The sequence below is a fragment of the Lampris incognitus genome, chromosome 5 (genome assembly GCF_029633865.1).
Source record: "Lampris incognitus isolate fLamInc1 chromosome 5, fLamInc1.hap2, whole genome shotgun sequence".
NCBI lineage: Eukaryota > Metazoa > Chordata > Actinopteri > Lampriformes > Lampridae > Lampris > Lampris incognitus.
The window spans coordinates 34,635,824-34,651,439 of NC_079215.1; positions in this window are offsets into that span (position 1 = coordinate 34,635,824).

Genomic DNA, 15,616 nt, shown 5'->3' on the forward strand with positions numbered 1-15,616 from the left:
TAATATTTTCTGATTTTAGAAAAAAAAGAAAAAAAAAGTGTCTGGCCTGTTTAATTTCTTTGCTGTATTTGTTCAGTCTATCCTTGTAAATTTCATGGTGAACCTGAAGTTTAGTCTTTCTCCACTGTCGTTCTGCCTGGCGACATTCTCTTTTAAGCTGCCTAACAACCACTCCATTTCTCCAGGGGGCTTTTTGTTTTTCTATGTTTTTAGTTTTAACAGTTGCAACGTTGTCAAAGATATTTCGTATTTTTGAGTTGAAGTTGTTCACAAGATCCTCAGTTTGTGATGCCATGAACGGCGACAACTCATTTACAGTTTTCTTAAAGGTTTCAGCTGTATTATTATCAATGAAGCGTTTTTTCATCATTTGAGTGCTCTTCTGCTATACAGGAAAAGCAGACACATCAAAAAATTTACAACAGTGATCTGAGATGGCAACATCCATGACACGGGGTACAGTAATATTAAGTCATTTTGATATGACTAAGTCTAGAGTAAGCCCCTTATTGTGGGTGAACGAACAAAACGCGCTAACAAACAAAAAGCAATAGGGGTAGTAGGCTATAACGATGGCCTGGTTCAAACCTAGATCCGGACGAGCTCCCACTTGTTACAACCCCGGCTCAAGGGACATAATAAAAAGAAGGGAGACAAGTCGAGGTTTGCAATAATAATCAAAATATTTAATAATAAAAAAAAATGATGACTAAAGTTCATAAAACAGTGTGCTGGTTGGAGGGAGAAAGCAGTGGGATCTGTAAGTGTCAGGAAGCACGCAGATCCCCTGGAAGCCTCCCTCAGAGCGCGAGAACAACAAGGCGTGAAACCCGCCAACCTGAAACTGAAACAGAGACAAAGCCAGCAGGCAGGAAGAGGAGGCCGTAACATATAATACTGGTTTCCAAAAAAAAAAAAAAAAAAGCAAGCTCATTCACACAGAGGAACAGCACTACTTGCCCTATGCTTTTTACTACATTTTCGATTTTTTCGACCTGTGTTTGTCCTAATAAACACAATTTGGTTTCACCAGTTTCCTCTCTGTGTTTCAATTCTATCCATGTCTTTGCGATGTTTAAATGGCAATGACTAGATGCATGTTTTGGAATCCTCTTTCTTTCTCCAGTGTGGCTTTCCAATAAGTATATCCTGTCTTGGGGAAGACCATGTCTGTCAGTCACACTAGCAAACTGATGACAGGAAGCAGAAGCATGCATCTGGTTTGGCTGTATTCCAACCACGGCCACGATCGGTAGCAGTTTTGGATTAAACAAACGAGACATCTGACTAAACTTTTGTTTAGGAAATACTTGTAGTATTGCTTGGGATGGTGCACTGTTATTCAGATCACTTAGATCTGAGTAACTGACCTAGATCTGAATTCAGATTTGACCAGACATGTAAAGTGCTTTAAGTGGCTGTTGCAGCTAGAAAAACGCTATATAAAATGTGACTTTGATTGACTGATGATTTTCAGCAGCAGGAATTACACCGCTGACTGTACTATGTTCGTGCGAAGTGAGCAGGGAAGGGCTGACATTACTACTTGAACTGCTCACTTGATCTGAAGGCACTGGTCCCGAAGCCCAAGAGTTTGAGCTAACAGCACCTGTAACTGAATTGCTGGGATCAAGCTTTGATCACTGCATGGTGTTTATGGCTTTGTATGACTGCTTCAAGTGAAGTCTAGCACGTAATCTATCTATCCATGTAACTTTATTTATACTGAGCACTGATATCAATGTTAGAAAGAAAACAATCAAATGTTAAATACTGTTCTAGTGTGCTTCCAAGCTAAGAGTAACATTAGCTAGGTAGCTAGCTATTTATCTAGTAAAATAAGCCACTACCAGCAAAGATCCTTATTCAACACACTACAACAAACTACAACAATAAGATACAGTTTACTAATAAGAATAAGCTTTAATAAGAATAAGTTAATATTCCTTCTCTGCTTTCACAAGCAAATGCACCACAGAATGATATTGGAGTTAAGGCATCTCCGTTGTTTATTCTGGCCAACCAGCAAATCAGAAATCAAGAAATTCTGACAGGGTGAATGAAATAAATGTGATAAACATGGCAGACTCAAATGGCACAGAATAAAGTTGACCAATCTGGTGGGCAGAGCAAAGCCATAGTTAGAACCATATTATTCTGGGCTGTATGGCAGTCTATTCCATTGCCTATCAGCATGGGGATCGGCGGTTCGAATCCCTGGGTTAACTCTGCCTTGGTTGGGTGGCCCTACAGACACAATTGACCGTGTCTGTGGGTGGGAAGCCAGATGTAGGTATGTGTACTGGTTGCTGCACTAGCGCCTCCTCTGGTCAGGGCGCCTGTTTGGGGGGGAGGGGGGGGACTGGGGGTAATAACGTGATCCTTCCAAGCATTAAGTCCCCCTGTCAAAACTCCTCACTGTCAGGTGAAAAGAAGCGGTGGGCATCTCCACATGTATCAGAGGAGGCGTGCGGTAGTCTGTGGTCCTCCCGAGATCAGTAGAGAGGGTAGAGCAGCGACCGGGATGGCTTGGAAGATTCGAGTAATTGGCCGGATACAATTGGGAAGAAAAAGGGGGAAAATTTAAAAAACAAAACATATTGTTCCTTCTTTTCTTCTTTTGAGGTGATGGATAGAAGACTGTCTGCAACCTTTGTCCCTGGGTTGGGGGAATTTGAGAGTTATGCAGGCAAAAGAGCAATACAGTATGTTCCTATTTGATTGTTAACAGGGAAAGCCGCTGAAGGAGGTAGTAAACCACTGCTGGTGCTATAAGCAGTGATGACAATGAACAAGTGATTTTGTTTAACACATCAGAGGACATCTTGTCTCCATCTATCTTTACTTGCCATGTTTTGATGTGACCCTCTGATATTACATAACAATGGGAATGCTCTGATTTAAATCGGAATGACTGCAGCCTTGGTGATTATAGAATACTGTTGTTATCTTTGTGGAGGACATGTGGCTTCTGTTCTGCTGCTGTATAAAAAGGCAGTGTATTATTTTTGCACCATACCCTCCACACACAGACACCTACAGCACAAGCTGAACAGTACTATATGGCCTCTCAGTAATTGGGATGAATAGTTTTCCCAATTTTCTTTGTTATGTAACGGTAAGGAGGCTAAAAAGCCTTTTCAATATATGACAAGATAGCCCTTTTCTGGTATTACTGAGTAAGAAAAAAAAGACATAAGCATATTAGAGCACAACAGCAGTATCTAGGGGCAGCACGTGGGAATCTGATTTGAAATTAAAATGCCCTATTTGAATTATGTACACAAAGGGGGTGGTGGGGAGCAACAATAACAGGGGCTCCTTCAAAATCCATATCGTTGGAGCCATAGCATCAATCTATTGTGCTGCGTAACCTACCAAAGGCTTGGGAGTTTCTCTGTGTATGTGCATGTGGTGAGGTGGTCTTTAGTGCTCTCTGTTTTGGAACACATCAAAGTGAAGCAGAGTCAATGGTAAGGCCCCTGCATCACACCCGATAAGAGGGAGCTTCCATTAAGTCGCTTTGCCTCACAGGGATTAAAGAAAAAATCTCTCCCTCGCTCTTTTTAAAAATGGTTTCCGGACATTTTCCTCTTTACCGTCTTTCCCATTTTGTGCTAGCGTTCTGTATTTTGCACTGTTTACTGTTGTGGTGACATCCCATTTTCCATCCTCCCTTCTTAATTTATTCTTTACTCATTTGTTGTCATTTTCTGCTCTTTTACACGATGCATCTGAATAACTCATATGTTACCAGAGAGTTTTGGTACACTAAGCCATAAATTGGAACCAGCAAAGCTTGTTTGAATGAATGTTTACACTTTTACTGTTATGTCCAGTGCGATTTTTCTTTTGACTTACTATTACTTAACAAGACTTATAAACTCAACATTTACTGTACACCAAGAAAATACTCTTTATGGAGCATGCCTCATGGCTAAAAAAAAGACCACCTGATTCTCAAGTATGACACAAAAATATCTCTGAAGATGTAATGTGTACAGAATATTAAAGATACTGCAATCCCATCTTTTAGCGGTGGCCCAAGGCAGGCAAGGGCCCTTAAAAAGAATGATGAAAAGGTTGTGTGGTTGGTGCTGGGTGTCCTTTGCAGAGCTGGATCATGGTACAGATCAACCAGTGACTTTTCCCTTGATCTCCAGCATCTAGGTGAGAACTTACATGATAATCCATCCACATCCAGTTTTAGGTATCCAGCCAGCTATGATGGCAATTACTCTGATGCAATCGTAAACCTGAACAGACACAGGCATGCTTAGGTCCTTCATTTTACCCCTCTCTCCAGTGCAGACATTGAAACAGAAAGTGCTGAAAACAAATGATAAGTGGACATTTTTTTATGTTTGTTCACAGTCTTTCTCTTTGTGGTGAATGCTGACAACAGATGCACATTAAGATAGCACATAAAACATTATATAGTATACATTACATTGGGTGGCACGGTGGTGCAGTGGTTAGCACAGTCGCCTCACAGCAAGAAGGTCCTGGGTGCCTTGGGGTAGTCCAACCTTGGGGGCCTCCCGGGTAATCCTCTGTGTGGAGTTTGCATGTTTTCCCCATGTCTGTGTGGGTTTCCTCCGGGTGCTCCGATTTCCTCCCACAGTCCAAAGACATACAGGTCAGGTGAATCAGCCATACTAAATTGTCCCTAGGTGTGAATGTGTGTGTGTGTGTGTGTGTGTGTGTGTGTGTGTGTGTGTGTGTGTGTGTGTGTGTGTGTGTGTGTGTGTGTGTGTGTGTGTGTGTGTGTGCGTGTGTGTGGGCCCTGTTATGGTCTGGTGGCATGTCCAGGGTGTCTCCCCACCTGCTGCCCAATGACTGCTGGGATAGGCTCCAGCATCCCCGCAACCTTGAGTAGGATAAGCGGTTTGGATAATGGATGGGTATAAATTATATTATAATAAAATAACATTATTAAAATATCAAATAGAACTTATCATCATGAGGACCTTCGAGATGAACTTCACTTTGTATAGCGCCAACCTTTGTGAGAACAGGTATTAGTAATGCACTAGGACTTGTAGGCTGTGCCTTCCCTATTTCAAAGAATAGACTGTCTCCTTTGGTCTACTTTAACTGAATAATATTGAGCTTCCAGTGTAATTAACCCTTCTGAACATATGCAGCATCAATATTCAGACCTAACTTGAGTGTTTCAAAAGTTAAAGTTTGAAAAGGTTGACTTCTACTTTCTTAGCAGGTGTGCAGGACAGTTGACCACTGGAGCATTGTAATCTTTTGTGTAGATAGGCTGGTAGAACAGGGAGAACAGGGACTACTATTTTAAGAATGCATTAATTAAGCATTTGTTTATACCCAATTGCAATGTTCAGTCCTCTAAAAGTTAAAAATGAAAATAAAACAATCTGTTTGAAATATTCTAAACCAACAGTATATCCAGAAACATAAATGGCTTTATCAGACTAGTGAAAATTTCAACAAGCATCCTTATATTTAGTAGACCTTGATAGAAAAAAAAACATGAATTGTAATAAATCAATTGAAATAAGAGCTCAAAGCAACAAGAGCAATGCAAAAAGAACATCTCTACAAAGGAAACCTTTTCTTTGTCTTGTTCAAACTAAACTCATGCAAGATTCAAATCACTAGAGAAAAGCAGTGAAAAATAAAAATATCTCCATCAAAGGTTACATGTTGAGTACAAAGCATTAATATTTATTATAAGTAAAACATATAGTCACTCAAGTAATTATCACTTTGCATAAACTTTTTGTCCAGCCTACGCAAGTCTTACTGTCATGAATCGTAAACTTTCCCTTTCCCCGCATGGGTAATGTCAATTTGTTTTCCATTTTCTCAGTACTTACGTACAGTTCTCAGAGGAGACTGCGTTGTCATGGTAATGCACATTTCATGTATGTGAAAAAGGCAAAGAGAGAGAAAGACCATTAAGTTTAAATGTAAAGAACCACATTAGGCAGCTCCACTTTATTACTCTGTAAGTAGATTTACACTTTCCCCCCTGAACTCCACATTTTCCATTTCCATCTGAGCCATAAATGGATCATTCATGATCTCATTGATGGAAACAGACTTACTATTGCCCTGTCCCACTTGGACTTGATTCTGGGATGGCCCTGGCTCCTGAAGAGGGCATTGTGACTCTTAACATTTGATTTATTAAACCTCCCTCTTTTGTGTGTGCCTCTTTCTCTTGAACTGTTTCTTAGTAAGACATATCGGAGGTCTATGCAGAGCTGCGTTCAACTTGCTCTGTCCCAAGAGGAATTACTTCAAGAGGGCAATGAGGTCAATCCACCTCTCATGACCCATGACTTAGCCTCACCTCGACAAATTACACATTTTTGTCTGTATCTACTCTAATGGGATGTTTGAAAAACCACTGTCTATCCCTTACTTTTGCAGTTCTCTCATTCCCCCTTTATTTTATGATTAAATAGCTTTTAATACTCACGACTAACATCATTATACCATTGTTACTTGGTTTAACATTATCTTTCAAATTAACGTTCCCCTTGCTTGGAATGCACCAGAAAGCAACCGATTGCTCTGCTAAATCATTCTGACACAACTTCAGTTTCACCACTGCTGAGCCACTTTTAGTCCACCAAGGCATAAAACCTCTGATAAACCAGCAGCTCTTTCTCTCTTTCTTTCTTTCTCCCCTCCTGCCCCTGTAATCAGCAGCAACATTTATAAATGCTTATTTCTTTGAGAATTTGGCGTGGTGACAGCGAACGGAGTTTGGGTCAGACAGTTTACCTCAGCAGTGGGTTGGAATAAAGAGCAATGACAATATTAACATTGACAAGCTTCACAGTGGCATATCAGCAATGCGAGGTGAACCTTCGTGTATATCTCAGCAGAGGATGAGGAACAAAAAATGTCACACACATTAAAGAAATACTTTTAAAAATGTTCAATTTTTTTTCTTTTATCATCTTAGAGCCTTTTTAGCAACTGAATCACACTTTACAATGCCAGCCCGTGGACATTTAAAAGAGTTGGCATTAGTTTAGTGTGGGAGGAAACAAATAATAGGAATAATGCTTTTTGGGACAGGCACATTTAAGAACAGCTATGGGCATACTGGGAGTGATTGATTTAGGCATTAGACCTAGGCAGTTAAGTGATACTCCCTCAGAAATAGTAAGCCCATGTTCATAGCCAGACGTGCTGTTATGGACAGTGTCGGCTTGTTTGTTATCTCCGCCAGGTGGTAGCCTGGAGGGATGTGTGTGAGTGTGTGTGTGTGTGTGTGTGTGTGTGTGTGTGTGTGTGTGTGTGTGTGTGTGTATGTGTGTGTGTGTCCACAGTTAATCTCGCAAACTACTGGACCTATCAGCCTAAAATCTTTGGTACACAGTGATGTGTGTGTGTGTGTGTGTGTGTGTGTGTGTGTGTGTGTGTGTGTGTGTGTGTGTGTGTGTGTGTGTGTGTGTGTGTGTGTGTGTGTGTGTGATGAAGAACCTATTGTGGTTGCGGTGATTCAAAGCCTTTTTTTCTCTCTCATTATCACCGCTCTCTCTCTCTCCATTCACTCTGTAGCTCGCTCGACCAACGCTGCTTCTGAGTCAGCCGTGCGAATGCGCGACTCACCGCCATACGGAAGTGCCGTAGTCTCCAGTGTTAAAACGCTGCAATAAAAATAAATTTTCAAGAGTGGGGTTAATCATAGTCACAGCACATCTCAGTAACAACAATAAAGCATTTCCAATGGCTGAGCTATGTTTTCTTACCTATGCCGTGCACATGCTTGACTCACATTTACGGTTGCTGTTATGTTTTCAGGTATGACTCTTGAAAGTGAATGAGAAGTTGATCATATTTTGCAAGCCAGCAAATCATTGCTGATCTCAGCACAGGAGAACTTGAGGGACACTGCATGAACTCAAAATAATTTGCCTTATTCACCTCACTGCCATGCAAAAGTGCCATAGTCTCCAATGTGGAGACTATGGTGGAGATCTGCACTCTACTGAGTGCACTCCTCTAGTTTGTTTGTTTGTTTGTTTTCAAAATCTACAATCTCATATCGAAGCAAAGCAGGAATTCTTTGAAGGAGCCGAAAACGAGTAGTAATTTGATTTGATTTGATTTAAAGTTTCCTTTACAAGCTACTGTGGAAGCTAGCAAATAGCTGTGTTTGAGGAGAAAGCCCTCTGAACAGGACTTAAAACTGCCAAGATTCTGTAAATCTAAAGGTAGTGTTTGCTGATACTTGAGTTGTTTGTGCCAGTGTTAGCAAGTATTCACTTGGTATATAGGTAGTGCTTGGTTTAAATGGCCCATTTGTTGGCACACTATTTGGTTGTTTGTTTTTGTGGTTTGCAAGAAAGAAATTTTGCAGTTCACTGGATGTTTAAAAAAAATGGCCTGACTTCTCTTTAGTGAAAACGTATGGTAGCTATATTGTGGTGTAAACATTGGCTTTTGGCAACCATGGTTTTTGATAGCAATGGTTAACCATGTTTTGGATCCTGATAATTCATTATGTATTTCTGTGCAGGGCCCACGGTAGAAATGCTGCTTGAAAAAATGCAGCTCTCCCCACTGAATGATGGGACAATGTTTAGTATCAATCAATAATAGGTTGTTGAAATTATAATACTTTGGTTCACTATTCTTTACAACTTTCAAAGTATAAAAAAATTATGAAATGCAGAAAAAAACTGCACATCTAAACCTATCACTAACTATGACAACCATGTAACCATTGCAACTGGTTAGGCTGAATGCATTCTCTTTCCATGTCATATACTGACACTCTGCCACTGTCGATACATGACTTGCAAGGTGCCCTCCAGAATCTGTATGTCATGTGTGGGGTGTTCCATAGACCCCAGTGCTAAACCATCAGTCTATTATATGTGAGTCTTAATGACATATAGGTTAGTAAGTGGTTAAGTTTGGAGTTAAGTGATGACCCTAATGCGTCTCATACCGACAGCAGGGACATAGTGTGCGTGCTTTTGCCAAACAAAGCATTAATGTTTGATGCTGTGGATGAGAATAGGTTCGTGGGCTACAGGCTACCTTCCTTTTAAGTTGCAACTGCCACCACACCACCATCTCAAATATAATTCTATGGTTTGCTTTATTTGGCTGCTGCCATGTAGTTTATTATTCCTCAGCTAATTCATTGGTATAATGTATTGAGTTTTTGAGTTTGCTAAAATGTCATATTGCACTGTTTTCACATGTGTGGTGTAACAGAGTTGAAAATGACCTCACTCAGATAAAGTGAATTCTCTCAAAATTTGTGTTTTAACATGTTATTGTAATCCAATGCTTTTTGATGGTTTGTGTAAACCCCAGATGTTGTACCGCATTCACTAAGGTTAAATATGAGGCTGCGCGACTGTTTGTCTATTTACTTTCACTTTGACACATTTTGGGCATTTGCGCTATCCGTACCTTAGAGCTAGACCATCTCTGCTGGAGGTAAGCAGGCTTTGGGAGCGCTCCGTGAATAATTTGATATTTTAATAAATGAACATGTTTTCTTTGCAAACTATGGGTTGGATATAAATGTATATAAGTTGTACTAACTGATGCTCTCGAAAAGTAACGATAGAAAGTGATTTGTAAGTGTTTTAACCGAGTTAAAGTATAATTTTGGCGGCAACCAAGCTGCGCTGTGCGTTATGGAGAGCATTGTTCTTATTTTGGTTTTTATGCTATATTAGACTTGTATGCAGTCTCGTCGCAGCAGAAATCTCATGGATTGCTGTTTTATTTGTGAATGCAGGTACGTGGTTTATGTATAATGTAAATGTGTAAGAACTTGGTTATGAATATTGCAAGAGTCAAGAATTTCTATGTTAAAACTATACGATCACTCAGTGCGCTATGCCAGTGCTGTCTGTCCTTTTGTTTGGTTTGTTTTGTACTTTTGTTTACACGAAGATTAATGAGTTGTGCATTTTGATTTCCATGTAAGTTTAGTATGCTATGCAACGCATGAGGTTAGCCGGGAGAAACATTGTTTGCTAGCTCATGCACGAGAGAGCTAGACCATCTCCGCTGGAGACTTGTATGCAGTCGCGTCGCAGCAGAAATCTCATGGATTGTTGTTTTATTTGTGAATGCAGGCAATAAAAGCCACTGGTAGGAACCCCTGGTCTGAATTTCTATCACAAACACCTGACAAGTTAGGGTCGTTACACTGGTGCTGTGACTTCTTCTGGATCATTTGGATCAGCTCCGCAAGCAGATCGCCGAAGGTGCTGCGCTGCGCTGTCTTCCTGGAATGTGCAGCGTGATTTTTCTGGTGATTCCGTATATGACCGCTAGGGGACACTCTAACACTGCATTTAAAATATATCCACGGTAGTTTTAATACGAGGAAGTGTAACTACACTGTACATTGTCTAGCCATTTCTCTTTAATTTCAGTGTACTATATTGCTATATTTAGAAATATTTTTCTCACATCACACTACAGTTTAGTGTTCAGTATTTTTCAGGTGGTGTGACAGCAATTTTCTGCATTTGTCATTTCTATTTTTATTATTATTTCTATTTCTAATTTTATATTTCTAAAGGTATCATGGCTGAGGGAAATAACAGTCAGGTCAATGGGTTTAAAGGCTTCTCCGTGAATAGGGGCAGGGGTGCTCATTTTAATGTTCTGAATGCTAACACATTGTCTAGTGGGTATGGAAGTGAGAGTGCAGGTGGTCTTCAAGAACATGTTAGTGATGTTAGGGACAGGGGGCATAGTGTGAGCCCGGGCTGGTCTCCTAGTGAACAGTTTTTGAGGGTGGATGCACAGACTTCTACTTCGGTGAATGATAGCATTGCCATGCAACACCTGACTGATATGGTAGGCCAACTTGGAGAGCAAATAGGTTACTCCATTGCAGCTAGACTTTTCTCTTCTGGACTTACTGATCGTACTAATACACATGATACACCTTTGACTGACAAACCAGCGACTGTTCTGACTTCAGGCCCTACACAACAAAGCACAACGCCAGTAGTAGTTCATGTCAAGACTGAACGTGAACCTGTGACTTTTAGGGGAATTAGTTCTGACAAGTACTCTGTTCAGGAATGGATAGCCATGTCAAAAGCTCACCTTAGGAAACAGTCTTACACAACAGCTGAACAGGCGGTTGAGGTACAAGGAATGCTTTTAGGAAAGGCAAGAGACGTGGTCAAAGTAGCTCTGAGGAGTGATGACACACTTGATGTGAAGCAGAACCCAGATCTCATATATGACATTCTAAAGCGATATTTCAGTCAGTCTTCATCATCACTTCCGTTGCAAGATTTTTACACCACACTGCCCAATCCAAAAGAAAATGGTCACTCAAGGCAGCACTGTCCAAACATTGCCCCGCCCCAACTCAGCCCAGCTTCGGGAAATTAGCTGACCTGTATTCAGAGGGAGGCAATACAGGTCGTAAAGAATCCTCCCACTCGCTAGACTCCAATATTTTTGATTCAACTTTTAATTTTTTCAATTTTTCTCAATTTCAGTCAACAAACATTGTGTATCAAAACACTCAGACTGTGGGTGGCAGTGACAGCTTATTTTACGTACCAGTGAAGGTGGGTGGCAAAGTGACTCTTGGGGGTATGCTAGATAGTGGCTCAATGGCATGTACAGTCAGTGATACTGCTTTGCGTAACCTGCTCTCTGTTGGGGCAGTGTGTGAAGCAGAGAGATTCTCCACCGATGTGACTCTCATTGGTGTCGGTGGTCAACGAGTGCACCCGAAGTCAGCCTTTTACATTAACATGGAAGTTAATGACTGCAAAATGATTGTGCCGAAGATTGTAGTTGAAGGACAACATGATGACCTAATTATTGGAACCAATGTGATCAAACACATACTGTGTGAGTCAAAGAAGTGTAGTACGTACTGGACAGCAGTTTCTGCACCGTCCTCTACCGACGCTGAAACCGAACATTTTCTCTCCATGCTGGCTGGCTTGCATAGATGGGGCGCTGGTGAAATGCCTGACAAGATAAGCACAGTACGTTGCAACTCGGCCACTTGCCTTCAACCCGGCTGTGAATACCTTCTGTGGGGAAAGCTGCCAAAACCCACACACGTGTCTCCTGGCAGTGCGGTGATGACAGAGCCTACGTCAGCACGGTCTGCACCCAAAGGACTGATGGTTGCCAGAGTTGTCACACCCCTGTGGGCAGATGGATGGGTTCCTTTGAAAGTGATGAATGTCTCTGAAAAGCCTTTGTTTTTGAGACATAACGCTAAGCTTGCTGACCTGGTGCCCTGTGTCACTTTGGAAGATTTAGACCTAGTCAGTGGTCATCAGAGCGCTTCCACCATGCCTGCTACTCCTGTCTGTCCTGATGCAAGATGTGCTGGGGAGAATCTAGAGTCCATTGGCCTTAGTGAGCTGGACATCAGCCTGTGTGATGCGTCATCGGACTGTAAAGACAAGTTGTCCAAACTTATTGTTCGCTACCAGGATGTCTTCTCACGCAACCACCTTGACTGCGGCAAAGCAGAAGAGTTTGTCCACAGAATCCACTTGATTGACCAAGAGCCATTCAGACTTCCTTTCAGACGTGTGCCACCGAGCCAGTATCAAAAACTACGTCAGGTCTTAAGTGAAATGGAAGAAAAAGAGATCATTCGAAAGTCAACAAGCGAGTATGCCTCACCATTAGTCCTTATCTGGAAGAAGAATGGTGATTTGCGTGTGTGTACTGACTTCAGGTGGCTGAACAAGAGGACTTTGAAGGACGCTCACCCTCTGCCACATCAGGCCGATTGCTTGGCAGCACTTGGTGGCAATTCACTGTTCAGCACAATGGACTTGACTTCAGGATTTTATAACATGCCCTTACATGAGGATGACAGGAAGTATTCAGCGTTCACTACACCTATGGGGCTTTACGAATACAACAGGCTGCCACAGGGGCTCTGTAACAGTCCAGGGAGTTTCATGAGAATGATGACTTCCATTTTTGGTGATCAAAATTATCTAAGTCTGTTATGCTATTTAGATGATATTTTGATTTTTGCTCCTGATGAAAGTTCTGCCCTTGCACGTTTTGAAATGGTGTTCAAAAGACTCCGTGCCCACAACTTGAAATTGGCACCTAAGAAATGCTACTTTTTGAGGAAGTCTGTCAAATTCCTTGGCCATATTGTTGACGAGCATGGAGTTTCGACTGACCCAGGCAAAGTTGAGAGCTGTAATGGCAGAGAAGCAAACACGTCGTGTAGCCACAAATACCCAATCCCTTCCTATGTCATCTCAGTCTTTATCCACACAGGAATTCCTTGGCCATATTGTTGATGAGCATGGAGTTTCGACTGACCCAGGCAAAGTTGAGAGCATAAGCAGTATGACTGTGACTGACTTGATGGAAGCAGATGGAGTGACACCATCTGAGAAACGTGTGCGATCTTTTCTTGGCATGCTAAATTTTTATCAGCACTTCATCCCAGGATACTCAGCCCTTGCGAAGCCCCTGTTCTCACTGCTGGCTGGTCAGAAACAGAAGAAAGGCCGAAAGCCTAGGTGTGCTGTAGTGAGCCGCAAACTAAAGTCAACCGACTGGACTACTAACCATGATAGAGCATTTGCTGAACTCAAACAGGCCCTCATAGATTCCGTTGTTTTGGCCCACCCAGACTTTAGTCAACCGTTTTTGCTGTCTACAGACGCCTCGTTGGATGGCCTTGGGGCCGTTTTATCTCAAGTGCGTGAAGGTGACTCAGTGGCTAGACCAATTGCATTTGCTAGCAAGTCCTTAACTCGGTCACAGAAGAACTATCCAGCCCATCGATTAGAGTTTCTTGCACTGAAGTGGTCAGTTTGTGACAAGTTTAGCCACTGGTTGAAAGGCCACGACTTTACTGTGTGGACTGACAATAATCCATTGACTCATATTATGACTAAACCTAAACTTGTCTGTTGTGAGCAGCGATGGGTGTCAAAATTAGCCAGTTACAATTTTGACATCAAATATGTGCCATGCCCAAGAAATATTGTTGCTGATGCTCTCAGCCGTGTCCTTTTTTGCAAAAGTGTTGGTCGCAGACTGGTCAGTGAACCACTTCATGACCTCGCCAGAGAAGCTGCTGTTTTGTCTGACACAGCTATTCAACAGACCTTCAGAGAATCAACCAACCAGTCTGTAATGGCAGAGAAGCAAACACGTCTTGTAGCCACAAATACCCAGTCCCTTCCTATGTCAGCTCAGTCTTTATCCACACAGGAAGTCTCTGCTGTTATCCAGTCACACACTGAATGGGCCTCTGGAGCAAGGACGCGTGCGACAGCCCTTGTGCGTCACCTACCCCAGCTCATTCCTGACGGTTTGCCCAGCCTGCCTGCCTTTGCTGCTGGAGATCTCCATGATGCACAATCTAGAGATAGTACGTTGTCTCGCATTCGTTTTTTTGTGGAGAGGTCTCGGAGACCATCCAGACGGGAAAGAGCACAGGAGTCGAGTCAAGTCCTGAGGCTGCTGAAACACTGGGAAACATTTGTTCTGAGTGATGACGTCTTGTACAGTGTCACGTGATCAAATTTCAAAGACAAGACGCCATCAGTTTGTTGTTCCTGATTGTCTGAAGACTAAAGTCTTGAAAGGAGTGCATGACAGTGCAGGTCATCAAGGTCAGTCAAGAACACTGAGCATTGCCAGACAGAGATTTTTTTGGCTGCACATGGACAGAGATGTGAGAGAATATGTTCGTCATTGTCAGCGTTGTATAGTGAGCAAAATGGCCGAGCCTGTAGGAAGAGCTCCTCTTGAAAGTATTGTCACCTCCAGACCACTGCAACTTGTATGCATTGATTTCTGGTCAGCTGAAGATTCGCACACCAAATCTGTGGATGTTTTAGTGATGACCGACCATTTTACCAGACTGGCTCAGGCCTTTGCCTGCAGGGATCAATCAGCCAAACAAGTAGCGAAAGTCCTCTGGGAGAAGTATTTCTGCGTCTATGGATTCCCTGAGAGGATCCACAGTGACCAGGGTCCAAGCTTTGAAAGCAAGTTGATCGCTGAACTTCTACAGTTATCTGGGAAATGGCAGCGTCGAACGTTTTAATCGAACACTGGGCGATATGATCAGAGCTCTTCCCTCAGAATCAAAGCAAGACTGGTCCAGACGTTTACAATCTCTCACATTCATGTACAATTGCACTGCCCATGAGACAACAGGATATGCACCATTTTACCTGATGTTTGGAAGGGTGCCCCGTCTTCCAGTAGATATCCTGTTTGGAAACATCTTGACTGACCCTGATGTGACCGACTTTGGCAGCTATGTCACGAAGCTGTCTGAAGACCTTAAGGAAGCCATGCTAATTGCTCAAGAGCATGTGACAAAGGAACAGAACAGACAGGCAAGACTGTATAACAGGAAAGCGAAAGGACCGGCAATTGAAATTGGAGACCGAGTGCTTGTGGCTAATAAGAAAGAGAGAGGAAAGAGAAAAGTTGCTGACTGATGGGAGTCTATTGTTTACACTGTGACTGAGCTGAATCCCCAAACGCACACATATAAGATACAGGACACTGTCACAGGGCGTGAGCGGATTGTCCATCGTAATCTACTTATGCTGGTGAATTTTCTTCCTATTCAAGATGTGCCAGTCTGCTCAGTCTGGTC